The sequence below is a fragment of the Puma concolor genome, chromosome C2, assembly GCF_028749965.1.
Source record: "Puma concolor isolate L17-30 chromosome C2, mPumCon1.1.hap2, whole genome shotgun sequence".
Lineage (NCBI taxonomy): Eukaryota > Metazoa > Chordata > Mammalia > Carnivora > Felidae > Puma > Puma concolor.
Genome location: NC_141675.1, coordinates 74,092,651 through 74,120,506, shown reverse-complemented (window position 1 = coordinate 74,120,506; position 27,856 = coordinate 74,092,651). Strand labels below are relative to the sequence as shown.

The 27,856-nt window shown below is 42.1% G+C and overlaps 1 protein-coding gene across 4 annotated transcripts in view; it reads right to left on the bottom strand.

The window, feature by feature from the left end:
• Positions 1 to 4,161: 4,161 nt before the first annotated feature.
• Positions 4,162 to 27,856, bottom strand: part of FXR1 (FMR1 autosomal homolog 1) — an 816,075-nt gene continuing 792,380 nt past the window's right edge. For all 4 annotated transcript variants that reach the window (XM_086674796.1, XM_086674797.1, XM_086674798.1 and 1 more), the window contains one exon: positions 4,162 to 7,488. The gene's annotated coding sequence lies outside the window, so the exon portion shown is untranslated. The remainder of the gene's footprint in view (positions 7,489 to 27,856) is intronic.

Here is a 27,856-nt window from a genome sequence, read left to right as displayed (position 1 = left end):
TGCTTCTTATTTCAGAAAGAAATGTCTTATTTACGTATGTATGTATGTATGTATGTATGTCTTTATTTTTGAAATGTCTTCTTATAACATAAGGACCACTGTGTTTATGAAGCTATTCTACATAACATGGGAAAAGCTGAGGTGCAACTGTGTTAAAGTTCTCCTCTGAACTCTTGTTACTTACTAGTTATACGGCCTTATGCGATTTACCAAACTTCTCTGAGCCTCAGTTTGGTCATTTATCAAATGGTGATGGATTACATGCCCGCCCCTTCTGCATTCCTCGTTTTATATTCAAGGATAAGGTGTTAGCAGTTGCTTTGAAGCAGAAACATCTGGAAATAGCCAAAATGACCATTAATAGGAGAACAGTGAAAGAAATTCTGACCCAACCCTACTGTGGGATATTAGGCAGCAGTTACAAAGAGTGAAACGGGTGTCTGTGTTACACGTACGTTCCCCTTGACATATTATGAAGTGAGAAAACACACATAATAGAATTCCATTTGTTAAAAAATATTAGTATATGTGTATATTCATAATACTAAGAGTAGCTAACCCTTATAAAACACTACGTATCAAGCACTGCTCTAAGCAGTCCACATATAAATCCACTTAATGCTTGCAAAAACCCAGTAAGATAGTACTGTTGTCCCACTTTTACAGATGCGAAAACTGAGGTCATATATGTAGTAGGTTATAGAGCTGGGACTCAAACCTTAACTGTCTGGATCCAGAGTCTGTGTTCTTAACTGCTACCATCTATCTGTTTATCTATCTATCTATCTATCTATCTATCATCATCATCTATCTACCTATCATCTAGCTACCATCTATCTACCTCTTTCCATACATACGTTCACACATACATCTTTCTATCTGAGACCTGGAAGGACACATGCTTCCGGAGAAGTGACAATGGGCACTTTCACTTATTCTACACACCACTTTCACTTCTTCTTCTAGGAACTTTTGTATTGTTGGCAGTGCCATAATCGAGTTTAGAATTATGGTACCGGGGATATCTGACATACAGTGATAGTAACTATAAAGGAAAAGCTTTACAAACAAGTGGTCCTTAAGTGGGCACTGAGATGTCAATAATTTACTTTAGGCAGAGCCTTAAATATGAATATTTGTATCTATGAAGGCAGGAGATATAACACCTTTTCCTTTTCATTTTAACAACTTTTTCCTTTCCATAGCACCTGTATAATGCCCTGTCCCTTTTGAGCACTCAAAAGCTTTGTTTACTGACTGAAAGGAGACTGTCAGTGAAAGACTTCTGTTTAGATGCGGCTACAGTTTGAGGCTAGGTAGTAGAGCAAAGTTAAGTGGAAATTAAGTATATGGTTCTGGACAACTAACCAGTATCCGACTTGATTAACCAGCTACAGGTAAGAATGAGTGTTTCTTTCACCCTTGAAAACCCTTGCATCCATCTATTTTTGCCTCATATTTCAGTCTAATTTGATGTTGTATACATTTCAACTCATTTCCCCTGTGAAATATTCCTTGAGCCTGATTTCAAAGCTTTAGATCTAGGATTCAGTCTCCACTTGGCTTGAGGATTCATATCCAGAAGTTTGACACTTACAATATTCTATTCCTAGACTCTTGCATGTTAAATCACCAAAAACGTTTTATTAGTTTACTATTTTGATCATTGCTGGATGATTCTGACATTTCTATTTTTTTTTTTAATTTTTTTTTCAACGTTTATTTATTGTTGGGACAGAGAGAGACAGAGCACGAACGGGGGAGGGTCAGAGAGAGAGGGAGACACAGAATCGGAAACAGGCTCCAGGCTCTGAGCCATCAGCCCAGAGCCTGACGCGGGGCTCGAACTCCCGGACCGCGAGATCGTGACCTGGCTGAAGTCAGACGCTTAACCGACTGCGCCACCCAGGGGCCCCGATTCTGACATTTCTAGAGTGTATGTAGTATGCCTTTATTCCCTGTTCTTTGCCTTTTAGTATTTTTTTATTGAAGATTCTGAGGTTGTTCATACAATTGCTGATACTTCCTGATTGCAAGATATCTCTGTGGGCTTTTAAACATATTTAAATATATTTCTAAACTTTCATTCACTTGCATAAGCATGAATGTACAGCTTCTGAATGCAGAATTTAAAAGTGATTTTTTTTCTTCTCTCAGCCTGAAGAGTCATTCACTTAAAAATACATGTTAAGATGCAGTGTTTATTTGTAACTCTACATTGGAACTCTGGGAACAAGTGACATATAAGTGACCCATGAAATATCTTTGAAAAATGATGATTGATTTTCCATAAGAGTTTTCGTCTTAATGTTTGATGTTACTTTGCAAATATGAGAAATAGATACCTAGATGAAGATACTGAGGAACACAGAGGTACCCAGACCCAGGAATAACCCAGGGTAAGAAGCACTAGATTTCTCATACTTATTCCTTTTCACTGAATTTTAACTCTCTTTATTTTATTGTTTTTTTAATGTTTTTATTTTTGAGAGAGAGAGACAGAGCATGAGTGGGGGAGGAACAGAGAGACAAGGAGACACAGAATCTAAAGCAGGCTCCAGGCTCCGAGCTGTCAGCACAGAGCCCGATGCAGGGCTCGAACCTTGCAAACTGTGAAATGATGACCCGAGCCAAAGTTGGACACCTAACCAACAAAGCCACGGAGGCATCCCTTAACTCTCTTTAAAAGAAATGGTTTTAGGGGCGCCTGGGTGGCGCAGTCGGTTAAGCGTCTGACTTCAGCCAGGTCACGATCTCCCGGTCCAGGAGTTCGAGCCCCGCGTCAGGCTCTGGGCTGATGGCTCAGAGCCTGGAGCCTGTTTCCGATTCTGTGTCTCCCTCTCTCTCTGCCCCTCCCCCGTTCATGCTCTGTCTCTCTCTGTCCCAAAAATAAATAAACGTTGAAAAAAAAATTAAAAAAAAAAAAAGAAATGGTTTTATAACTGGTAAAATGTTTTCATGGCACTTGCAAAGACATTATTTCCTGGATGAGCAAGGCTATAAATCGCCTTATTAAAATAGATGATATTCAGCCTCATTTTGTGTTATTCTAGAAACTTTATTTTAAATTCACTAAATAATTTTTTATGGTACCCTGTACAATCTCATATGTCTACCTTTTCCTTCCACCTGGAATACGGCCCATGTCTGTCTGCCATAATCCTACCCATTCCTCAATCCCTATTTTCTCCAATAAGCTTTTCCAGGCTATTGCATATTTTCATAGTTGTTTGTTCATACCTTTCCCGTAGCTTATTCTGAAGACACATTTGTGTACATGGTAATTCGCCTTTCTTGGATAGTTGGGTCCAAATCTTGAGCTTTTTGGTGCTTTCTGGTTCCAATCCCTACTTCCTTTTTTTTTTTTTTTTTAAGATTTTTTTTTTTTTTAAGTACTCCCAACACTCAATGTGGGGCTTGAACTTACAGCCCTAACATGGAGAGTTGTATGCTCCACCAACTGAGCCAGCCAGGCGCCCCACCAATTCCCTACTTTTTCCCAAGACCTAACACAAAATTCCATGATGGCAGGGATTTAGTCTTTTCATCTTAAAAAACTTGGAAGAATGCCTTGGAAGAACTTGTCACAGAGGTAGTCAGTTATGATTATTCAATGGATAGTAGACACCTAACAACACTCAATGCAAAGGGGACAACTCTTGGCTTCTCTAGTAAATTAAGCCTCATGATTATCAATTGTATCTATCAGCACTCAAATAAATGAGACATATTCACAATACTGAGAAGTAGAGACAAATCTGACATTATAGAAACTAACACTCAAACAGTTGACTAAATTTTTCACTACACATTGTGATTTTCTACTATATGTATATATACTTTTCCATTCACAAGAATATAGAATATTTTTATGCGTGGTTGACTTACTTAAAAATGTCACTAGAAAAAAATTCTTTTCCCTTTTAAAGTAAAGTCCTATTTTGCCAAAATTATATTAACCTGCCCAGACCAATAACAGCTTCAGGGGAGCAAGAGAGAGAGAGAAGAAAGAAAGAAAGAAAGAAAGAAAGAAAGAAAGAAAGAGGAAGGAAGAGAGAAGGAAAGAGAGAAAGAAAGAAAAAGGAAAGAAGGAAGGAAGGTAGGAAGGATACACATTTTTGCTACCGCAGTATATTGGGCAAGGATGACTTAAAAGAAAAATGAGTGATCTCTGATCTTTATTTATGCTTTCCAATATTTTCCATGGTGCTTCTATGTACTCACATATAAACATGACAACATTTCTTTTCAGATTACTAAAGTAATTCTCCTCCTCCTTCATCTTTTCCTTTTGCAACATGAGAAGCTTACACGAAAACTATTTGATAGCTTAAATGACTTAAAAAGACTATGAAGACAGCACAGGAGGAAAATTACCGGAATCTATAACATTAAAAGTTAATCCCTCAGGATTGAATTTTGGTTGTCAGAGAAGTGTTGATATTACACTTTAGGGTTCTCTGATTTGTTTTCAGTTTAACTGAAGTAAATGTTTTCTTGTGCAAGCATACCGGTTTTGTCGTGAGATTGTGTTAGATAAGCCCCTTAAGGCCCAAGCTGCTCTACATTTTAAAACAAAACTACCTGAAAACTGATGAGTAACATAAGGGGAGGAAGGAAGAGAGGGAAGGAAGGAGAAGAGAGAAGAGAAGACAAGAAGGAAGGGAGGAAGGGGGGAAGGAGAAAAGAAGGAAGGAAGGAAACATGTTTTGGACAGTGGTAGACATTATAAAGACACACGTGACTAAAATAAATGAAATTGGTAATATAATAAGAAACTTAAAAATTGCAAAAGGCATCTAAACAAACATATTAGTGTTAATATGAGAGTTATTTTTTTCATTTCTTAATTTGCAGATTAGTAGACAAGTTTGAATTTGGGGGCCTGAACATCTATCTCCAAATCAAAATGAGCAATCTTCAGTCTAACGTTGTGTTTTAATTGAGGAACCTTAGCATAAGAGAGGTGATAATATATGTCATTATTGATACAAACTCACAAATGTAACATCCAACCAGAACCGTTGCCTTTCCTTTTCTGGACACTTTTTCATTTTATCTAATCCCCAAAAGTCTGACTGGATTTGTCTAGCTGCCAACATAATTCAAGGACAAAAACCTTAACTTAAGTATATATAAAATGACTAATTTAAGTGTACACAATTTAAGAAATAAACAAATAATTTCCACATTAACATCCACACTGACTTCATTACCTAATTAAAACAATGTAATTAAAAACCTAAGAAGGATCACCAGGGCATGATCCTTTTGTATTTCTTGATTTCTGTTTGTCTAGATAGATTACATCAATAGCAAGTTAACTAAATATTTTATTTATTAAATACTAAATATTTTATTTATTAAATAGATTAGATAGATTACATAGATAGATTAAATAGATTTACATAGATTACATCAATAGCAAGTTAACTAAATATTTTACTTATTAAACACTATTTTATTTATTAAATAATAAATATTTTATTTATTATTTCTAGAGTTTTTGCAAACTTTTTTTTTTAATGAAGAGAAAAAACCAAAGAGAAATAAAAGTAGCCCTACACAACTTTGTTTATCCAACTTGCTAAGATGTTACAAATTGCCAGTCTAGAAAAACTAGAAGGGCAGGGACTGGGGAGTCAGGGAATTAGGAATAGGTTGGTAAAAGGGTAGAAAGTTTCAGCTATAGAATAAGGTCTGAGGATCTAATGCTTAACACGGTGACTGTAATTGATGACACTATAATGAATAATTGAAATTTGTTAACAGAGTAGAACTTAAATGTTCTCACCAAAAAAAGAGAAAGAGAAAGAGAGAGAGATGTGATGTAATGTGTTAATTAACTAGATAGGAGGAATAAATTTCATGTTTATGTTTTATCAAATCATCATAATATATACTTTAAATATCTTCCAATTTTGTCAATTTATCTCAATGAAGCTGAAAAACAGTAAAACACTTGTAGGGAAACCTCCCTTACAGCACTCTAGAACTTAATCAATGCCATGCTCTCAAATACTTTACAAGCAGAACCTGTTTCTAGAGGTTTATTTGTTGTTGTATTCTATTTTGAAACAATGTATGGTTTTCAAGTACATTTTAAAAATTGCAGGCAGTTATTTAATTCATATAGGGCTTTGATCTTTAGAAAATAAGACTTGCAACTCTGAAAGACTATTGAAATACACACAATAATTCACGACATTTACTTTTAAGTGAATAGAATTTTTTTTAAATCAGGTCTTTTAACTTCTGTATCTGTGAAATATAAAAACTTTGATCTTTAATACAAAAATCTTGATTTTTCAGGGATACAGAAGACAAAAACTATTTAAATACCTATTGCTACGGGCTAATCAGTTAAAACATTTTGAAGCCATAAAATCTGAGTTGGTATCCCAGTTCTGTCATTTATCAGCTGGATCACAGTGTGCAAGTGACTCAGCATCCTCCTTGGTAAAGTGAGATTAATGTTATTTATTTCATAACATTGTTCTAAGGATCAAACAAAATTACGAGTTGAGAAGTGTTCTGTCAGCTGTAGGGCATTAAACAAATTTAAGATGTTTTTGAACAATAATTTTATCCAATTGAGAAATGTTGATTTATGCAAGATGTTATTTCTAACAGTGAGTTCACCATCTAAACACAGGTGCCACTTTGGAACCATATATTTAATCAATGGGAAGTAGAGTGTCTTTCTGCTCACCTCTCTGACAGATTAGCAACCTGTAAGAAAAAGATCTACAGTTAGAGTCAGGCTGCATTAGGTGGACAGTGTAATCACCGGGACAATTCTTAATACAAAGAAAGTGGAAACATGAGTCTGAAGAGGGGAAATATCAAAGGCACTCTTTATCAAGAGTGAAACTTTGAAATCCATCTATTTAAGAGTAATCACTATTCTTTTAGTTAAGCTGTTGTCATCTCTAACTTTCCCCGAGTAGAAAATAATCTACACTTCCAACTAAGTTATTCATGGTCCAATTTGTTCTCAGAATACTATAATAGGCTTTGTGAAGATAAGTTTTATAATAGGGATTTAACATAGTGAGAAGGCAAGACACAGAGGCCCGCAAACACAAAGAGTATGTATGTATATAAACTGCTCATGCCCTCCCCCTCTTCTTCCACTCTCCCTTGTCCCTTCTCCCAAAAGGACACTCACCCCTACTTAAAATCTAATTTTTACAAAGGATTCAGACGAAATGCCAGCTCGTCAACTTCACAGTACAATTGGTTTAGCTCCCGCAATGTTGCTTTGGGGCCTTTTTCAACAGGGCTGGGGGAAGGGGGAAACTTTGAGTGAAGCACCCCTGAAAGAAGGAACACTGGGAAGGGTTTTAGGAAAGAGAAACATTCAAAATCTTCCCCTCTTGGCAGCTCCGTCTTGCTTGATGACCACATTTACATACTGAGTTCACAGGCTAGAACTCTCAGAGAACTCTACTTTCCTGGAGAAAATAAAACTTTCAGGGTGGCATCCTGGAAAAAAAAAAAAAGGAGAAAGAAAGAATCACTGATGATTTATATACATTATTTTTATTTTCCAAGCTTTTAATATCTTAAACTTTAAACATCATAGTTAATTCAGAGACACTATTAACGTATTGTTTTTTCTTCTTTTGTGCTTTCGCATCTCAGCTTCCATATTTAAAATTTTTAATCTCCTTTGTATCCAAATGGTTATACTGGCTATTTGTTTTACAAAGTTGCAAGGCACTTGGCCCGCAGTGCCGCAGTGCCCGTGTGTCTTCATTCCAGATGGTTGTTGTTTTGTAGGATTCCTAATTTTCCCATTTTAAACATATCAAGGTGCACGCACATAATTTCGTATTTACAATCCTAGAAACTCTCTATCTCCTCATGTATTTTAATAACTAGCTTCCCTTTCTGTATATGTTGCATCTCTGCTGTGCCTATTTTGTTGCAAGTCAGTCCCTCTTATCTGCATATTTGTAACAAAGTATTTAAGAGGACAAAGATGTGTGGTTTATTGAGTATTTATATTCAAAATTATTCTTCCTTTAAAAAATCCTTCCAATCATATAGAAATTATGTAACAATATATGTTTTAAACTTTGCTTTACAAAGAAAGATTTCTTAAGTTGTTTTTTAATGTGCTTTTAATGATTTCTAGCGCTCACACCTCCTTACTTGCTTTCCAAACTGTTTATACTGTCCCCAATAACACTCAGTGGAAAGCTGTCATTCCTGGCTAAATCCTTACTTAGGGTGGATGCTATGCCTCCGTGAGACAGGGTCAGGGGGTCAAAATAGATTTTGGAGGCCACCTGGAGAGTCCAGGCCATGAACTGACTCAAAAAATTTATATCAGAGCCGGAATAGTCCACCTCCCAGGGTCAGATCTGGTCTGACACTCCAACCACAGGCTGGGGCATGCTAGACCGAGCTCAGAGAGAGGCCAGAGCTGTTGACCCTGCTAGCTGACCTCTTCAAACTTCAGGAGAATTTTTTTGGCAGTTACCACGGTGACTGGGTACTCTAAAAGCTTATCCTTCTTACTGAAAGGAGGGGAAAAAATTAGGAAAAAATATGTTAAAACCTACCTTGCAGAGATGCTTATCACAGTTAAAGTTAAAAAAAAATTGAGGGAGTTCTAAATTGCATATGCCTTTGATATTGATTTCTACTGCTCTCCTAAAGAAATTGGAATTTATAAAGTCTTCCAAACACCAAAATTTCACATTTGGAACAGATACTGTTTTTTTTTTTTTCTTTCCAATAGCTGACAACAATTTGAATAATGCATTAAAATACTTTTTAAACAATGTAATTTACTTGGAATATTTAATATCACTCTGCTTTTCTTTGAGAATAATCAGCTTTGAAATAAGATCCATCATAAATGCTAATCTACTAGGGAAAAATACTGTAACTAAATACTCATTTTTGCATCAAAAATAAACTCAGTATTTTTTTTCCCTGAGAGAAAAGTGTCCATTTTTGTTTAACTTGAAATAATAAAATTAGGAGAAAAGCAAGGGACTGTTATCATTATTGTATATTTTATCTTTTACCAAGTGACTTAATAAAAATAATGTGTACATTAAAAACAACATTGTAAAAATATTCTACGTGTAACGAAAGAACACAGGGAGGAAAAAATGCAATGTGTACTTAATTTTAGAGCAATGCCATTTAAGCTAAAAAAGCCATAGAATATTCTTCTATGTTGATATCAAATGCTATCTTGTCCTAAGTTTCCACAATAGAAAGCCTTGTAAATTAAAATTTAATTCCCCATGAGGCAAACCTATGCACATTTTAAGACTTTACTGGTTGATTTTTGGTGACAGATTGTAATACAAAATACTTTAAATGGCTCCTCCTGTGACTTGAAATTAGATGACAATTGTAATCATTTATAAGTGTAATATCCGTTAATCATAACAATATTTCTTAGAAAAAATACCTATATACCATACAATGACTTTACATAAAATGAAATCAATGATTCTTAGTGTTGCTACCACTCTGGAGCTCCTTTAATTTTCCCATCTACCTTTTACATGACCCAGGTCCTACATGTCTTGAAAGGGCTTTCTCCAGCATCTGGGTGCTGTGTGTGTGTGTGTGTATGTGTGTGTGGGGTGGGGGGAGCACAAGAGCATAAGAACGCATAAATGATCAAGCATGGGTGAGGGGAGAGTGGATTTGCATTTTAAAAAGCAGTGACTATATAACAAAACCATGTCTTTGGTCTAAATATTATTTCTCATCCTGACTCTAAGCCAAGAAAAAAAAAATGATGAATTACAGAAATGTAGTAACTGACACTCCAAAAATGAACACTGATTCATTTCAAATTTCAGAGGTGTGTTTTAACCTAATCTTGAATGTTCATTTTGCTGTGACCTATTTTCACCGTTTTGTAATCACCACTAAATTCTTAGAACAGAATGGACATAAAAGCCAAGTATCTGTTAATTAATCTTAATTTTTAAGAAACAAAATATAACTCTGGGTGTAATTTCCTTTTTTGTCTTGTTCTCAAAACAACCAGTGAAAGGGAAGATCGGAGATGATTTTGCCATGCGATCCAAATGCACTTCACTAAAGCACAGGTCTTTCAACTAAATGGTGTGGTTCTTGCCATTGCAAAGTGGGCAACCAGGTTGGTGAGTCACTACAACTGTGGTGCCAGCTCATTCTCTGTGATGAACTCAGCTTGTCCTTCCCAGTCGGGAACTCTTGGCAAGCTTCCCTAAAGACCCGGAGGCTGGCAAAGCATGAGGAACTATCAAACAGGAAATGAGGTCCTCCTCAGGTTTTGAAAAGAGATGATAGAAGTCTTAAAATGAAGCAAGCCAGACCAGAATCTCCTAAACCACAAGCCTTATCTTGAGTGAAACATTATTTCTAAGTTGGATCTGAAAAGGAAACGAAGTTTAAGTGTAAGACAATGATTCATTTGTATGCAAGAAAACAATGCCAAATCTCAGCTTGATTTCCTGCAGTCAAATTTAGGATCTTTTAGGGGAAAAAAAAAAAGAAACAAAAATCATTTGTCAATCTTCTGCGTAAACTTTTACTAAAAGGACGATGAAATGGGTATTTTATTCAGTAACTCATAGACCTGGATGTTTTCTGATGTTGAAAAGTCACAAATATTTTAGAGAGCGATAGAGTTTAGGGACTGTGAGGGCCCTAAGAGATGACCTAGTCCCAGCTTTTTACTTTATATGTGTGAAATCTGAAGTGCAGAAACATGAACTGCCTTCCATACAGAGTATTAGTTACATGCCCAGAAGGGAACCTAGATCCTGCTTGGCATTTCTAGCCTGGTGTGTTCTCTACTACAGTAAGTGGCCTCTTCACAGGAAGAATATTACAAGTCCCCACCAGTAGACATATTCAAAGACTTGGAGACATAGTTATTCTGAGGCCATGGTATAAAATATTTGCAAAACTCATCAACGTTGCACTTTCAGGAAACACCTTAAGGGACCACGTGATCATAAATGCTACAAAATCAGGAGTAAAACAATAAAAGAAAATGTACTGTAGGAAGCTTCAAAGTTCTTAGGAACTTACGTCTGATGGTAACAGGGGCATGTTGTTAATATTATTCCTCTAGCTAATTGTTTTCATTGATTTGTTATGGCTAATAAGCACTGATTGATTTTCTTTGAATTGGTACAGAGCTCCACTCTGCCAGGTTTGTAATTAATCAATACCAACGAGCAGGGCATTTGGTGTTAGCCCATGTAGGTTTCTGGTGGTATGAAAGAGTCTGTCCAAATAATCACAGGCTAGATAAATACCATGGCTGTCAGTCTGGCAAGGGCTTAATCTGGTCTTCTTTAACATTTCTCTAATTTACTTCAGTTTTAACTTGTATCCATTAGGATCAGTGGATCCTGAAAATTAAACAAATAGAAGCCTATAGAAAAATGTGGAATTCATTGCTGATACCCCAAACTGCCACTTTGCAACTGCGTTCAGTTGTAACATTAACTCTCTGCATTCAGTTGTATCATGTATTTTCATCACAGCCCCCAAATTCTCCTTTTAAGTGATCATGGCATTTGTGAGGTCATGATTTCATTCTGAGAATTTGGCTCAGGGCCCCAGAGGAAAAAAGAGTAAGGGATAAAAATTTAAGGTGAGGAGAAAAACTACTGGGTATGCCAAGGAGGCAATGGTTTCATAAGGAAGAGAGCTGGTATTTAGGAAGACAGTTACATGGGATTAAGAGGTGACGGCAATAGGTGTCAGATGCCCTACTCCCACCTAGAATTTCAAAGAAATGCTGTATCTTTTCCATAGATTCCAAGGGGGGCACCATTTTTGGTACTATTCACATGTTAAAGTTTGGGAGCCAGGAATGAAAACCACTCTGAAGTGGGGTCTGAAGAGCATTCGCTTGGCCACTCTCAGTCAAAGAACCCCGATGGAGCTCAGGCACCACACTTTGCCCATGTGCATCTATTGTTCTGTTTCTCAAAACACTTCAGAAAGCCTCCTGTTGACCCAGAAGCCGACTTCTCCACCCAAAGGAGAAAGAGCTCTTACGGGAAGCTTTTTGACAGAAGAGAACTTGCTGATATAGAAATATTTTTTCCTTTTGAAATCAAGGCTGAGGGGTGAGTGAGCTAAGCAGGGAGAAGAAAGTAAGTGAGGAATTGTGAGATCAAAGAGGGAGAACTTTCAGGGCGCCTGGGTGGCTCAGTTGGTTGAGCATCAGACTCTTGGTTTTGGCTCAGGTCATGAACTCACGGCTCCTGAGTTCGAGCCCCACATGGGGCTCCGCGCTGACAGCACAGAGCCTGCCTGGGATTCTCTCTCCCTCTCTCTCTGCCCCTCCTCTGCTCACTCTGTCTCTTGAAATAAATACACTTAAAAACAATTTTAAAAAAGAGGGAGAACTTTGCACTTGGTTCTGAGCTCCAACCCCAGGACGAGACTGGCTGTACTCCAGGGGCTAGGTGGATGGCACAAAAGCTAGTTGCCTCCCCCCCCCCCCCCAGCTTCTCAGCGCCTTGACACTCTCCCAAAGCTGTTCCTTCAGTCCTATGGGCGCAGCACTCCATTCTGGACACTATCCACCCGACCGCTGCTAGAAGGGCACGGTCTGAGGCAACTCAACAGGTACCCGCCCGCTCCCAAGACAGCACCACTTGAGAAAAGACCCACTCTTTTGGCAGCCTTCATAGGCCGCTTGGGAAATTGTTAAAGACAGAAATTTTGAAATTGAATTTTAACCATCGATCCTCGGAAAAGAAGGGTGAGGCTTGGCAGCTGCCCTAGCTGCTCCGTCCGCAGGCCATGCTGGACCCTGGGCCACCACACCCTCCCCATCCAACAAGAGGAACGGAAAAGGAGGGGCAAAAAGGTGAAGGTTTCAACTTTCGAGTAAGGCCCCGGCACAGCGCTTGGCATTTGAGTCATCCCCATCCACAAATACAAAAGAAACAAAACGGTGCTAACGAAACCAACAAAAAAAGCAAGCGTAACTTCGGGTCTCGGTCCCAGGTTGCTCAAATGAACTGTGGGCCCACGCACACAGGTTTTTGTGAGAGAGGAGGGACCTCGGGAGAAGGGCAGAGTTTTATGGGAGGTGGAACCAGTTTGGAGCCTGGATCCTCCTGGCTTGTGCTCTGGAGTTGACTATGGTCAGGTTCATGTCGCTTTTCCTCCTTCTGCCTGCCATTTCTAGGTGGGAAGCAGGCCACAGCTTAATGCGTTCCCACCACCAGTTTCCTAATTCCCGAACTCAAGGACCTGAGAGTGAAACTTTGAGAAAAGTTATTGCCAGCCAATGACAAATTCGGACTGACAAATTGTCAATAATCACGCCTTCGATACACTGGATGGCTTTCAGGCAATAAAGAAGCAGGTGCACGAAGGGGTGGCCAGGGTGCATGCAGGGTGCAGGGTGCAGCCCCGTGTGCAATTTTCCAGGTCTGCCCTCCACACCAAGCTGCACTCTGCCCCCCAGCAAGGGGCTGCGTTCAGTGGTTCAGTGCGGGACTGCGGGGCGCCCCTCAGCGGCTCAGGCCCTTGCTCTCTTTCTTCCTGTTGCTCACACAGACTGCTCCCCTGGAGCTCTCTCTAACCTTTCCTCCAATTAACCCTTCTGGGTGCCTGTGTCTGTGGTCTCAAGCGCCCTTGATTTACAGTCATGTTACCCGAGTTGTCTTTGGTTTGAAATGCTGGGCCCGTAGGAGTTGGCACGTGTTGGACGTTTAGTTACTCCTGCATGCTTGTCTGTACCCTGAGACAGAGAAAATTATTAGGAATTGGAAGAATGTGTGCAAGTTAAGTATTTTCAGAACTTAAGATATATCTGAAAAAGATCTTTCAAAGTGTTTACACATTATCACTTCTACAAAATCCTTCTACCCAACACACACACATTCACCAAAGTGCCCTTGGCCTTTTTTTTTTTTTTTTTACATTTTGGATTCTGTCTTTTAAATTTAGAAGCAATTTTAAACACATGCACTGATCTAAACATGAATTTTCTATATAAGATGTGATTTCCTGCAAAGTTTATAAATCCAGTTACCTAATCATAAGATTTCAGATTATCAGTCACAGCCCTCCCAGAAGGTTGATTTAGCTACAAAAGTTTGGGTTCACAATTTAATTCACTCTTCTTTCTCCAACTTGAATTTAGATTTCTGCTTTTTTTTTTTTTTTTTTTAATTTTTTTTTCAACGTTTATTTATTTTTGGGACAGAGAGAGACAGAGCATGAACGGGGGAGGGGCAGAGAGAGAGGGAGACACAGAATCGGAAGCAGGCTCCAGGCTCTGAGCCATCAGCCCAGAGCCCGACGCGGGGCTCGAACTCACGGACCGCGAGATCGTGACCTGGCTGAAGTCGGACGTTTAACCGACTGCGCCACCCAGGCGCCCCTAGATTTCTGCTTTTAAATACAATACAGCGCTTAAATTAAGGGTCTTCTTGCTAAACTGGAGGCTTTTCTCATTTCCCTGAACTCTATAAATGAACTACACTGTCATATAATCGATAGGAAAAACTCAGCTGTCACAGGCCCTAAGCAACCCCTTGCCACAGAAATAACAAGATCTGGGCATTTCTTTCTTTCCTTTTTTTTTTTTTTTTTTTTTTTAAGATTTTATTTTTAAGTAATCTCTATATCCAACGTGGGGCTCGAACTTACAACCCCAAGATCAAGAGTCACAAGCTCTACCAACTGAGCCAGCCAGGAACCCCATGATCTGCTATTTCTGAGTTTGAAAAATGTGCTGTTTGGATGACATGAGACCAAAACTATCACCCAGACAGCTTAGATGTCGTAGTCTCTATGAATGGCTGAGGATTGATCTGCAGAGACCAAGGGGATTTGGGAACAGGCTTCTCTCTTGGTTAGAGACCAAGTGCTTCCTTTTTTCTTCCATAAACAGGAAGTATGAGTATTGGGATCTAGGATTCAAAGCCATTTTTAAGTTCATCTAAGTATGTTTGCTCGTGTAGAGTTTATATCAGAATTTGAAATTAGGTGTTCCCCCCGCCAAAACCAATGAACAATTCAGATTTGAATTTTGGAGTTAAATTCTGAAACTAAATGTCCAACAATTTCAAAACTTATCCTTTGAAGTCCTGGATCATTCCCATCAATGTGATCAGGAGTTCTACAGTATATAAATCCTTCACCTCAACAGTAGTAACTGAATGGCATCTGATTATAAGTAGACAGGAACCCATAAATCTCTGGCAAGATGTTTCTCTGCCTCAGTGTCACTGGCTTTTGTTTCTCTCTCAGCCTTCTCTCTACAATCTGCCACCTACGAATGCTGCCATATCATTCATATGGGATCACGAAGAACATGTAATCCTTCCTTATCTGTATCTTCTCCCTTTAACTATGATATACTAGTCTGTACTTTTGAGTCAATGACTTATTTTACCTCAGGCATTTTTTTTTTAAAAAGTGGTATGGAGCAGTCCTACTGCAGAATCTAGCCCACTTGATAGATTAGATTATGTGATAAACATGTTCATTCATTTCAAGAAGAACCTTGCTAAGAAGCCTCATGACCTTGGCATACTACAAATTACTTACACACCAAAGGTGAAAGATAATCGGACCCATGAATTTGCTCCATCAGTGAGCTGACGTAGTAAATATTAGTTACCCTTAGCCTACCTGGACCCATCTGTACAAAGAAAAGTACTAGAGGGGATCAAACAGTAGCAAGCAGGTGAGACAAATTCGGTTTGTAATGTCAAAGCATAGATATGTAAAACTTCTCTTTTCTAAAACTAAAGCTGTTGGAGCCTGCATTTCCCACACATGCCATCACTAAGATCTTTGGGATAAACTAAAAAACACCACTTCTAATTAGTTCATTTGTCATCAGAGAACCACCGCATCAAGCCAGGTATTTTGCTCCTATTCAACTCTAGAAGAAAACGGGACAACATGTGCTATTATAAAAAGCCCAGCGTTCAGTGCCAACATTTCAAACTGGCCTCATTTGACAAGATCTCAGAAGCCCCCCCAACTCATTCAGACTATGTCTTGGCAACCTTGCTCTAGCCCCAAACAGGACTGTAACACAGTAGAGTTTATCCATTATCATAGTTCACAGGCTTCTCCATAGCTGCAAGTTGACATCTGGAACTTGCAGAAGGACTAAAAATCCATCTAGGAACCAAGTCACTTACTTCCAAAGTAAATGTCATGGGTGAAGGGGAGAAAGAGGTAGCAGGGAACAGGAAAAAACTGGGTACACAATAACCAGGCTGTGAGTGACTTAGCTGGTGCCCATCAAGTGCAGGTAACTGACGAAAAGAGTTCTCTTCTTGGATACTTGAGTGTGTGAATTTACCTTATTATAATTGCGGGAAATGACCGATTGCATCTCCGCCCTGTACACTGAAGAGTCTTATTTATTTATTTTTAGAAATAGGGTATATTAAACTATCTTGTCCTTGATTCCCAAGACATAAACCACATGAGGTCAACACCAAAAATTTGAGAATTTGTCTAAATTCTTTTTTTTAATTTGTTTAACATTTATTTATTATTATTGAGAGACAGAGAGAGACAGAACATGAGCATGGGAGGGGCAGAGAGAGGAGGAGACACAGAATCTGAAGCAGCCTCCAGGCTCTGAGCTGTTCGTTAGCACAGAGCCGGATGCAGGGGCTCGAACTCACAAACCGCGAGATCGTGACCTGAGCTGAAGTCAGACACTTAACCGACTGAGTCACCCAGGCACCCCGAGAATTTGTCTAAATTCTTAATCACACAGTGCAGAGATATGGTATGCTGGATACAGGACCTGGACAGCCCCAGGGTATATGGCTCAAAAAGTCTAAGTTGTTCATTTCTGTCTATCCTTGCATACACCCTTCCCTCCCCCCACCAAACCACACGGAAAATATTTCTTTCCCTTACTCTCTGCAATCTAAACTTAAGAGTGCACAAACCATGAGCTGGGGGTAACTGCTTCTTTGCAGTGCTATTTATGACACGCTTCTCTTTTTTTTCTCCCTAGGCATCCACCCCAAGGGACTAAGCAATGCACTATGTTGTTGCTACTCAACTAGGTCTGAGAGCAAAGCTGGGGGTTTCAAGAGCATCTTTACCATAGCAGCAGCCTTGCGCCAGCACCTGCTTTCTTACCCAGTTCACCAAGCTCCCTCTCAGCTTCATTTCACAAACATATCTGGGTCTCCATTTATCTGTTAAAATGGCCCAGGGTGTCTGCCAGGAGTATTGTGCCACCGTCGCTGGCACATTTTGTCTGTCATTACACAAAGCGTTCTAAAAAGCTATTTCCAACCCTGCAAATATACTCATACTACAGAAGTCATTACATTAGCATAACAAGCACAAAGTTCCAAGATGGTAATTTGGTTATAGATCTGAAATCCTTCCTGCTCCATCAGATAGATGTTGAGGTAGATGTTGCCTTGCTGCGACTACAGTCCGGGTCGGTGGACAACCCCCCCCTCCCCAGCCCCTCCACCCCCCCCACCCCACCAGCCCCTCCACCCCCCCTCACCGCTTGAAGAAGAAAGTTCTGCTGGGTGAACAGTGTGTCTTTGGGAACTCAGAGTGGGGTAAAAGTTTCAAGTTCCACCTGCCCAACTTGGGACATTTCTTAAAGAACCAAGAGGCCTCTCTCTCTCTCTCTCTTTTTTTTTCTTCCTCTTTGACCGAGAAAAGTATGTCTTAAATGATATTCTTCCACAGGTGTCTCATTGGATATGGACAAATATCAGGATTTCACTTGTGGGCAATACAAGCACTTTTTGGTCCTTTGGTTGGGGGTGGGCTTTGGGAAATTCGACCTCAGTCTGCCCGGCCTGTAGTGGAGCTGCAGATTAGCGGCCGCTCTGCTGAGGCCCGGATGGCAGTGTGGTGGCGGTAAGGGTCAACAGGGTTGAGATGTATTCAAATGTTAATTTACACCTGAAAAGACTGGCAGTCACCCACATGGGGGGTGACTGGAGTTTCTCAGGAATCCTGGCCTTGAGTGTTTCCTTGGGAAAGATGAAAGTTGAAATGGAGGAGAAAAAGCAGCCTCAAAGTTCTGGGAGCAGCAAGAAGGGAGGGAGCAGGGACAGCCTTGATGAGTTAAAGGAAGTTTACTTAGCCACCAGTTGTAAATCTATTTTCAACGTTCCCTTTCTAGGGTCGTTTTAAGGTACAACAGAGAGGTGGTAATTTCCTCTTTCCTCAATATTTGGAGATTGTCTACTGAACCCAAAAATATTTACATGGAAGTAAGAATGAGGAATTAGCCTCATTTTTCCCCTCTACCATACGGATGGCTTTCCTTGTTTTGCATAGTCTTTCTGTTGAACAACTGCTGCCTACCTTGCTTAGTGGAATCCCAAAGTACCTCTGAGTAACTAAGAAAGAAAAACCTTCTGCATTCCAACACTGCCTCTAACCTCAAACATAGTAAAGGGTTCATTCAAGACCCCAGGACCACACTGAGGCATTAATTAGGCTGATGAAATCCATCGAAATGTATGAATTCAGCATAATCAAGTTTCTACCACAGACTATCGTTAAGGAATACGTGAGCAGCTGGGAGAATAGAAAGTACTGTTAGAGTTAAGTCATGCATGTAATTGAGTATATTTAACATAACCATTTTAATGATCAGTGATTAAAAGTGCATCTTACTTAAATGGTATATCCTCTGCAATTTGTTCGTATCAACTCGATAATATTCTCAAAAGGAAAAAGTAGGGATACAAATTCCTAAACAAGATCTTTTTTGAGTTTGGGGGGAAAAGCAGGAAAGTGAACGGAAAGGGGGGAGAAAAAGCAGCTTTTGCATGCAAACAGCTCCACCAGTGTGACATAAATTAATCACTGTTTTAGGCATCTCTGTGCTCAGGTCAAAGTATTAGGAATATATAACAAGTGATTTTCTTTCATCCCTCAAAAAGAATGTATTTCATTAAAGATGCTTTCTCTGTCCAATAGGATTATTTTTAAAATCTGAAATCCTGCTGATTTTAAGAGCTTTTCTTAGGAACCTGGGAAGTTTACCTTTCCGATTCTTCTTCCAACCTGTAGGGTTGGCTCATCTTACTGAAACTCGCCTTTGTGAAGACAGCACTGGGAAGAAGAGAGAAAGCCTCACAAGGAAAGAGATGCACCCGGACATGGCAGTCTAGGGCCACAAACAGGAGCCCTCGCAGGGAAATTAGCTGTTCAGATCTGCTAGGGGCCCGAACCAAGAGCCCACGCGTTTAGAGGCAGACTCTGCTGTGCTCTATTCACTTGGACCTGGCCAGATAAATGAAGTCATTGTGAAGCTGTGCACAAGCCAGCCTAACTCTTTTTGTTGTAGTTTCTTAGCTTTTGTGCTCAAAACACACAAATCGCCGATTATCCAGGAAAGAAGGGTGGATCTCGATCTACAGGTAGGAGTGTGTAATCCCACAACATCTACACATCTTTGCAGGCATTGTAAAAGTAAGGGTTTAAGAGAAGGATGCAGTTGGCCCAGTTCCCAAAAGTTGCCACATGGGGCTCTTTTTATCTCCTTCCACCCCTGCCCCCATCCTATAGAGAGACCAATCTATCCTCCCACTCAAAATAGGGTTTGAAGAGTGGCACATCTTGAATGTCTGGGAAATGCACCGTAACTTTTACCAACCTGAGAGGGAGAAAGGAAGGCACAACCGCGTAAAAGTGCATTGGAACATACTATCTGCCTGATGCAAACAAAACAAAAATATTTTAAGGGGAAATTCATCTTGAAGCCTTCCTTTCACCCAGAAGCAGGTCTTCCTTGGCTTGGAGGGACAGCTCTTGGGAAATCAGGTCTCTCAAGGAGCTCTCCCACACCCAATGTATAGTCTATAAATATAGTGGAATAGTCATGCCAGGGGTAGTCAGTGCAAGAGAATCTGGAGTCTTGAAAGCATCTTTTTCTTCTGGCTATGGTGGCACTTAAATGATAATGCGGGCAATGGAGCTAGGAGATTTATATCTTTTGGAAAGTAGGGCGAGCCAGATGGTAATAGCGTCATTAACACACAAACTTGGGATGTGCAAGTGAAGCTTGAAATTGGGAAAGAGATCGGGAGAACAAAGGGGGCTGCTGTTGAAAGGCTACCCCTCTTCTGCGGGCCAAAGCTGAGAGCCTCTTGGTACTGGGGTCTGCTCCTGCCCAGAGCTGGATAATAAACGACAGCTTTCCCCCTCCCCTGTTGTGACTTAGAAAACACCGAGAAAACTTTTGCAATAGGCAAATGTGGCACTTATTTATGTGTAACCCTTTGTAGTCTGAAGTGGCAGGAATGGGTCTTTAATTCAACTGCACTCCGACCTTCCACCCCTACCCTAGTTTGATAAGCTCTTGCAATTGTTGACATTTATTTTATGAAATCAAAGTGCCGCTGGTTGCACGTTTCAGACAAAAGTTCCTTTTCCTCCCCTTATGTAAGCATTCTAAGTAAATATTAAAGGTTGAACAGCACCACCTTTTTTCATTTTGGTGATGGGGGTTTTTGCAAAGGTGTTGCCCTGGGTTAAACTCTGGAGTTGTACTTTGGAAAGTCTTAATGTTTAGGTTAAACTCCCACTTGTCCGAACAGATACAATTCACAGAGAACAGAGAAAGCATTAAGACAATATTAACAATGGCCTTAATAATAATAATGCATGTTTATAATAAACACCCACACAAACATTTATAAACAGACAGGGTAGTCTGAACTAAAGACAACAAAGTTAATACATTCATTCTCCTTTTTATTAACTTCATGTATATGTGCGTGTGTATATATCTCATATGTATATATTATGTATATGGCTCCTGGGAAGACAGCAGAAGTAACGGTCATTAAGTATTGAATGGTTTGAGTGATGCCTGTTAGCGACTAAAAGTTGACGATGTCTAAACTAAAATCGAACGTTTTTCTTTTTCTTCTTAAAAAAAAAAAAAAAAAATACTAGAGCTCTTTAAAAGCCCGGAGGACTTACCCTCAAGGCATTATTCAGAGAAAAACTGAGACTGGCCGTTCGTCACAGGCAATTGTAAAGGGTTTCAAAGGGCCGATCAAACGATCACCAGAGTAATCTACATTCAAGTCCGGATGGTGGTGTTACGGCACACACCTGCGGGGTGTTTGCTGTCCGTGCCCCTCGCCGAGCTACAAATCATCATTAAAGCGAGCTGCTTAAGCTTCTTCCCAGCTTCTAGACAAGAGTTACTTGGGACAGTTCACTTTGATATTGCTACAGCTCGCAATTGACAAGCAAGCTATTTTGGAGCTCAAGCCCGAGCCCACACCCTAGTGAGCCCGGCAAAGTCAGGAGGGTGGTGTGGTCGGGTGGGGGGAGGTGAGCAATTGTAAAAGTCTGTTTCTCCAATTTCCTGAGCAGAATCACCGCAAGAATGTATAGGAATCCAGGTTGGAAGCAGCTGAAACCCGCCTCGAGTTTTCTACTGAGGGCTCTTCCAAAACTTCTTCACTGTCCTTGACACAACTTTGAGCCCACTCAGCCCACAGTCACAACCTCGCAGCCTCAGTCTCTCTGCTTTCCCTTAAATACACACACTGGGGCCAGCACAGGATCGAGTGCGGGATCCCATTTTTCTCGACCAGGACCGGGGACTAGTTTGAAACTTTCACTTTTGATTCATTCATTTGTGATTATATGCCCCCTTTCAATGCCAACCGGCCCTCACTGCCCTAACTTTGAGAGACAGAGAAAAAAAAAAATCTGGAGTTGGGTAAAAAGAAACGGACGTAGGGGTCGGACAGCTGGAGGCGGGGAAACGGGAGGAATGTCGATTTCTGTCTGCTGCCTGCCTGGGTGTCTACAAGCCCTCGGCAATCCGTGTGCGCCCCGTTTGGGGCGGGGAGGGGGAATAACCGGCTGCCGGTGATGCCAAGATCAACACTCGGAGTGAATGTATCAATAGACCAATTTTCTGCTCCCACCGCGAGCTTTTTCATTTCAATCCAGACTAGCGGCGTCTGCGCTGCGCAAGACGCAACAGCACGGTAGCGTCCGGAAAAAGAGGGCGCTAGATGCGGGAGGCGCAAATATGGAAATTAACTCATTAGGAAGGGGTGTGGTTACCGCGTAGCCCCCTCCTCCATCTCTTCCTTTCTCCCTTGCTGCCACCGTCCCAGCTTGCTAAATATGAGATTACAAACAAACAAATAAAGCAGAAGCTGACTACGCAGTCCCAGATCAAACACGCTCCAGATAATTCGCTTTTCTGAGCGCTGCGGCCCGACCTGCGGCGCAGCGCTGGCCCCTAACGCCCGCCAGCAGCTTCAGCCTCCCCTCCACGCTAGCCCCGGCTTCTGCGCCTCTGAAAGCCAGGGCCCCGCGCGGCGTTTCGAAGGCACAGCACGTGGCCCTGACGCCCCGTTTGGTACACGTTTTAAAACCTCAGACGAACACTTCCATCAATATGGTAACCCTCTGAGGGCCTCTGCTGATCTCAGAGGTCCTCTCCTAGAAGGTGCCCGGAGGGGAGGATGGTGGTGTTCCCTTTGGGTGAAAAAGCCCGAACTAGAAAGAAGTGTCCCAGAGTGCCTTGCAGGGAGCTTTTCCCAGGGCGCGGCACCCTGAGTGCAGGGGCGGGTAGGGCGATGTTTAGACTGCTTGTAGGCAGGGGTGAGCGCCGGGGTCGATTTGAGCGTTAAAGACCCGGGTTGAGCTATTACTAAGCAAAGACCAGGTGCCCAAGAATGAGAACGATCGGGTTAGAAAACCTAGGATGTATAATTTTGTGTCCAAATAAAATGTTTAGATGGGGGGGGGGGACCTAAGAAAGAAACAAAACCTCTCATATCCCCCCTCCCAGCGACCCTGCCTCCAAGTCCTCAAAGCTTGTCTCTGTGGAAGGCTGGAGGAAGAAAAATTGTACTTTTATGGTTTTTCTTCCTGCGTGGCCCGCCTCCCCCGGCCCTGCTCCCTCCCCAGCGCTCCCCCAGCTGCGGGCTCCTTGGAGGAAGGCCGCCCAGTCCCCTTGTCTCCCGCTGCCTGCAGGCCACCGAGCCTCAAAGCGCGCATTGTCCAGCGGGGGCGGGGAGGCCAGCGGGCCCCTGGAGAAGAATAACAGTGCGCCCAACTCCTGTTAGGGAAAGTTTCCTAATGCACTCCTTGTGGTAAAATACACTTTTAACGGGGCGGGGGTGGGGTGAGGATAAGTTTTGAAAATCCACTGCCTTTTCTCAATTCCTCGACTCTTCTTCCCCTTGTCACTTTTTAGGTTCTCAGAAAGGGGGAGAGTGAGCCGGAAAGAAATTGGAAGGTAGCCGAAAATGTGGCCATGACTCTAGAACCGTCCCATGTGATGGTTTTAAAATGAGGGTGGGAAGAGAAAAGGGGGATGTCTCCATCCAGGTCTGGGCCGAGGACAGCTGCACGGTGCGCGCGGGGCGGGGGTGGAGAGGGTGGGGGTGGTGGTGAGGGGAGAGGGGCCCCGAGGGCGCGTGTGCAGGCGAAGCATTTCGCACCTCCTGTTTATCTTAGAAGCGAGGCGGGGACGGGTGGGGGGGGAGCGAATTGTTCTGCCTCCCGACAGGCAGTGGAAGTTGAATAAAATGGAGAGGCGGACAAACGCAAAAACAAAACCTGCTGTAGACTCGGAGTTTCTCTCTTTGACCCGAATTCCAAGTGATGGGGGCTCTCCAGTTGCAAAAGACTCCGAAGTCTTAAGACCCCAGAGACAGCGGTCCTCCAGCGACGGCAAAAGCTGTGATAGAGACCGTTAGAATGGAGGCTTTGGGGGCAAATGTGATTAATCTTTCATTGGAGCAGCGGGGACCCATTCCTTCCGAGCGTTGCCGTCCGCATTTGAGGGGTCTGTAGGTTTCGTCCGCTCTTCCAGGCATTTGCAAAATAATGGCTCGTGTCCCTTGCAAAACTCTGCCTGAAACAAATATATTCCAAGACACTGCATTGGTGAATCCGTTTTAAAAATCAAATAAGAACAAAATAAGACTTTAAAGAAAGCCTCGGGCAGGTACTCTAGATGTCCAACAACCAAAGTGACCGAAAGGGAGCCTTAGTAGTTGTGGCTCTTTGGGAGTTGCGCTAATTTGGTGAGTGGACTCAATGCCTTAATGCTAAATCGGCAATATAAAGGGCTGAAGAGCAAGCCCGATAAAAAGCTCTAATTGCTACTGGAAGATTTAGGTGGTTGCTAGGATCTGAGGACCACCATCACCACAAAAAAACCTCCAATAGAGTGTTTGGGCTGTGTGTACGGGGGGTGGGGGTAGAGTTTCTACGGCGAATAGTGCCCACATCTGCTGGAACTTCCATATCTAAGCTGTTCATTTACGGGAGCCAACTTATGAAATCTCCACAATTAGATCTTCATTGTTCTTCCTCCACAACACTGTCTAGAAAGAAAAGGTCTTCTCGGTCGGGGCCAATCCAACGAAGCGTTTGACGTTATTAAATAATAAAGCGATTGTGATTTACATTGTTGTTCAGAAAAAAAGGCCAATTATCCACTGTTATGTTGCCATAAAGATCATATTAACTCGAATTAGTAATCAAACAATATGCGAGCGTTTAAAAAAGTACAGCCGAACTGGGTGACAGCTACCGCGACGTCTTCACTTTCACCAGCGAACCCACCCGCGCCGACAGCCGGAGCGAGAGGCAGTCGCCGCAGACCCGAAAGGAGGGAGAGAGCAGCAAAGTGGTGATTAACGGTCTCCAGTGTTAATTATTCTCAATTAATCCCAAACAGTGCAAACCTTCCCCGGTTCTCCGGAAGTTCCCTGGTTTGGGATGTTGCGAGAATGCTGCCTTGCTGGGAGGGGTTTATAAGAAATCCGGAAGAGGCAAACTCATTGCAAGTGTACCTGTGAGCGAAAAGGGTAGGGATGGAGGTGTGTGTGCCGACGTTGCATGCGGTGGGTGCGCTGGGGTTCGCTGCCTTTCCCAGAGCCTGGCGTGCACCCCGAGGCAGGTGTCTGGGGCGGGCAAGGCCCGCAGCGTCCTTACACCCCTAGTCAATCTTGCGTCTTCTCTACTCAAATCACTCTCTCTCGCCCTCTGTTATTAGGTTTATAACTCTTTGCCCACTTAAATTTGTGCAGCCAACCAAGGAAATCTAAATAGGTTTGAGTCGCCCCTTGGGTACAGAATGGAGGCTTTAATAAGAAAGATTAATTGTGGGTGTGTAACCTGCCAGAAGACGCGGCAGCTATCAAGTAGCGGCGGGCAGTGGGGTCGAGGGGAGGGAGATGCCTCTTCTTCTAGGCCCAGACTTTAGTTGGCGCCGTAGGCATACTTAATGCAGGCCACCCGACAGCTCCTTGCGGTCACAAGCGAGGGACTCTACAGAGATGGTAAGACCCATCTCTTGCTGTGTTAGTGGAGGTTCTAAAGAACTTGGCCTTCATTCGCCCTGCACACCAAATCCCCTTGCCCTGCGCCCCGCCCCGCCGGACCCCGGACTCTTTGCCTCCACGCGCGAGGTAGGAGTGCGGGAAATGCTGTGACCGCCGCCCTGGGAGGTCTGCCTGCTCCCACCCCCACCTACTGAACAGCGTTTAGGCGAATGATAAAAAAGATTTTGCTCCGAGAGCTAGGAAGTTGATTTTTTTGCTGTTGTTGCCGCGATGAAAAATATGTACGGCTACATGTTGTTGTTGTTTTGTTTTGTTTTTAAATAAGCAACAGGGATCAATTTTCCTCGGCGCGATGCTTCAGTCCCGGCACAGAGGGAAATCGGGCAGTGGCCGGGCGGCTGGGTTCTCGCCCCGCGCGGCGGCGGCGCCGGGGGATCCGTTCTGGCCGCACAGCTCTTTCCTCGCCCCTCCCTCCTTCTGCTAAATGTTCGGATACCAGACAGTGAGTTGGCGAAGCGGGTGGGGGCGGAGAGGAGTAGGAACCGGGCGGGGGTGGCGGGAAGAACGGATTGACTGGAATAGTTTCCCAAGTAGCGTTCCCTCCTTGGACAATTCCCCTTAAAACTCGAGGCACCAAGGCCTGAGTTTAAACAAATGTGAAATGAAATCTTCGGAAGGTCCAGCCCTTGCAGCGGTGGGACAGCCAAAGGGTGGTCGCATCTTTGTCCAGAGTTTTGAAACAGTTGCTGCCTTTCCTAACTCCCTGCTCTATCTCCCACCCCTCTCCCCAGTAAAACCAATTCAAAGAGGACAGACTCCACTCCACAAGATTAATGTCCGTTCATTTGCAGGATTAACCCTCTCACGCAGCATAATAAAATACTAGAGGTCCTTTTAAATTTAAATAAATACATGAAATCCGTGCCTTCTCTCTTTTCCTGGTTAGTCTCTCTTGGGACATCAGAAAACAGTGTCTCAGAACCTAAGTCAGTCTTAGAAGAACTTTTAACTCCGAGTTTTCAGATCATCTGGGGGCTGTTGTAGGCATTAGCATTGGGAGAGAGTGGGGAGACCAGCTAACCTGAAATATCTATAGCTTTACATTTTGATTTGGAACTCATGATTAAAAATCTATTTGTTCCTCCCAGGCTAAGCAGATTTCAATGTTGGTCATAGGAGCCACAAAATGTTCATTAAAGGAACCTAACCAAGGCTACTGTATGGCCACTTTGTGAACTCAGAACTATGGATGGGGGGAAAAGTATGAAAGTGTGAGTTGATGTCACGCTGGCTGTCAGTGTGTGGTCTATTGTGGAGAATGGTGCTTTTTGACTGAACAGAGGGAGCCCCCCTCCCCCCTTCCCCAGCTCTACTGCACCTGCACTGGATGAGGGAGTCCCTGCCATTCAGCCCATCGCAGATTGTTCAAACAGAAGACATCTCTGACAGCACTCAATTCATTACATTTCTTCCTGCTTTTCAAACCAACACACACACACAAAATGAGTATTGCCAGCCAGTGACAGCCAAAAAAAAAAAAAAAAAAAAAAAAAAATCTTAAAATACTTTATATGCAGCTAATTTGGAAGCTCACACAACTAACCATGAAATATTTTGTATCCTCAACTTGTAAAGCTTCGTGGAAAAAAAGGTTACCTGATTTTTCCTATTAAAAACATACCTCCATAGTTTATGTGGGGATAGTAAGTTTGTAGAAAGACCCTGCAGCACAGCGCAGGAAGTTTCAATAGGAATGAAAGCAGAAACATGCAAAAGAGAAAAGCCCTGATTTATCTTATCAAAAGGGCCGGCTTGAAATGCATTCATAATTTATGCCGGTGAACCAGCTTGCTAATAGAGGTGAGGTACCCAAGAGCCAGGGGCAGGCAGTGAGAGAAGCGAGAGAGGGTAGTAAGGGAGGCATCAAGGCTGAAGTGTGAGCTAAACATTTAAATCTATTTCCTAACAACGAAGTCTTCCCCCCATATGCTCAGGTTTATTTTGCCATCTTAGATTCCAAGATGTTTTTGCACCATTTCACAAAGCTGATGAGCGAGTGTTTAGAAAGCTGAGGAGTGTTCATCTAGTTTCACAGAAGTTGGGGTAAACAAACTCTCACAAGGAAAACTTGATTGTAAGATACTTTCCCTGGAGGTGGGAAGAAGGGGGAAACAAAGAAAGGGAAGCAGACTTTGAGCAGGAGAAGACAGGTTTGCCACTTAGTTATTTCAGACTGATCAAACCGTAATGTTATGCAATAACTGAGATTTGAACTGTTAAGTGTGATAGTCAAATCGACCTGGATGTGAGTTGATACTGAATTGACTGCATGTGAAGTATCGGCTAATTCTCAGCAAATCAGTAGTTTGTGAGATCCTGGACCAATATCAAAACAAGGTCTAGTTTCTAGGACCCTTCCCTTTGGAAGGACATTCAATGAATTAAGTTGATTTGTAAAGAAAACTTGGGAAGTGTACCTTCTTCTGGAAATGCTCAGGTGCTTTCCACCAACAAATAATTCTATCCATTTTACAGAGTCAGGG